We start from the raw sequence: 1683 nt of genomic DNA, 5'->3' as shown, positions 1-1683 counted from the left end.
TTTTTGTTTGAAATTGTTTTAAGATCTTGTTCTGCTTTCTGGTTCTATTTTCTTTTTCACTGCATTTGGGAGTTTGTATGTTTTGATCATTTTCCTTTTCATTTTCATTATATCCCCAATGAGAAGTTGTTTCTTGTTAAAAAAAATGTATTTGATAAGTCACACAAACGCAGGAGATTTGGGAAATTTTGATGCACTATATACTACATGCCTGAGAAGATTCTTTTACATCCGTTGCTATGACAGTTTTGAATTTCTTGCCACTCTCAAGGTAAATTTCTTCTTATTTAAAACAAAGTTAGCCTTCTTCATGCATTTCATTCACATACCTTTTTTTAAGAAACAGATTCCATTAATAAATGAAATAACAAAAAGGAGTAAAGCCTCAATCTATAAACCAAAGAAGTTGTTAAAACTATATGTAAAAAAATTAAATTTAACATAACTAGTTTTCAGTTCAATGGTAGCTCTCTCCAATTCATATTGATTTCCACTTGTTGGGTTTGCAACCACAAGTGAGGACACTGTCAAATTGTATTTAATAGTATATAGGTAAATATAGGAGCTTATTAGTCTTTTTTCATTTATTGTAATTTTACTATTATTGGTTTAGGACTTCCATGTGTACTAATATATACTCTGCTATATAGATCATGTATTATCCTCTACTATACAAATCATGTATTATTCTCTACTATATAGACGATGTATTATTCTTCCATATTTGGTCTCACAATAACCCAAAACTAAATATACCATAACATATCGGCCTAAACTTTTGTGTTCAATGGTGATTTAACCGTGAATGAAAAAGCTTTCAATTGATGGATAAAAGGATATAATTACATAACAAGGGATAGCAAGATTCTCTATTGGTCTCCCTTCTAACTTCGTTTGCTACTTGAAATTTCCCCCGTTAAATTAAATCTTTGGAAAGCTAAGATCTCAAAGAATGCTAGAAAATGAATTACAAAGACACAATTGATGCAACCCTCAAAGTTTAGGAGTATAAATTGATTTTTTCTCGAAAAGTTACTAATTTGTAGTATGACAGAATGCTAAAAAACACTGAGTAACAATGAGTCAGCCTACCTTCATAATTGAAATCTCTTCCACTAGTCAATTTCATAATTTACTCCATGATGGGCCACCAAAAAGAAGCAGTCTAAGGTGACCTCCTAGTGGTAGACCAAGATAAGGAAAAGTAAGGATTCAACCTTACAGTGAAGCCTGGAGGCTACAAGAGACATCTTTGGCCGAATTTATTCTAAAACCTGATAGGCATTCCAAAAACCTGGTGACCGTTAAAAATTTCCCTCTGTTTTTCTTATAAAAGAAGAACTGTTTTGATTCAAATATTCAGCATCTCCAATCTTCTGTTTTATCCACCGTTGTACTTCAGGTTGGCTCTCTATAATTTTGTGCAACCTCCATTGTGTACAATTTGTCAATTTAATTCTGTAGACCTTTTGAATTTCAGACCATGCACCATAAACTTCAAAAAGAAAGAGATGACCTTGGAATTCGGTTGCATCTACTCATGATCGACAGGTTTGTGCTAAAAATAATTTGGAACCTCGTGATGCGTCTCCTGCTAGATAGAGTTTCCAATTTCTTCTTATTTGTCGATTTATTTCATGAACATAAAAGATAAAGATGTATGCATTCTTATGTTTTTTTTTT

At 32.0% G+C, this 1683-nt stretch overlaps 1 long non-coding RNA gene across 1 annotated transcript; it reads left to right on the top strand.

Annotated features, from left to right (window-relative positions):
* The first annotated feature begins 113 nt into the window (after positions 1-113).
* Positions 114-1551, top strand: LOC111786798. Its single transcript, XR_002813823.1, has 2 exons — positions 114-271; positions 1481-1551. It is a non-coding gene; the product is annotated as an uncharacterized LOC111786798 (long non-coding RNA).
* Positions 1552-1683: the final 132 nt, after the last annotated feature.

The sequence above is a fragment of the Cucurbita pepo genome, unplaced genomic scaffold (assembly GCF_002806865.2).
Source record: "Cucurbita pepo subsp. pepo cultivar mu-cu-16 unplaced genomic scaffold, ASM280686v2 Cp4.1_scaffold002821, whole genome shotgun sequence".
Taxonomy (NCBI): Eukaryota; Viridiplantae; Streptophyta; class Magnoliopsida; order Cucurbitales; family Cucurbitaceae; genus Cucurbita; species Cucurbita pepo.
This window is presented reverse-complemented; position numbering and strand designations above follow the sequence as displayed.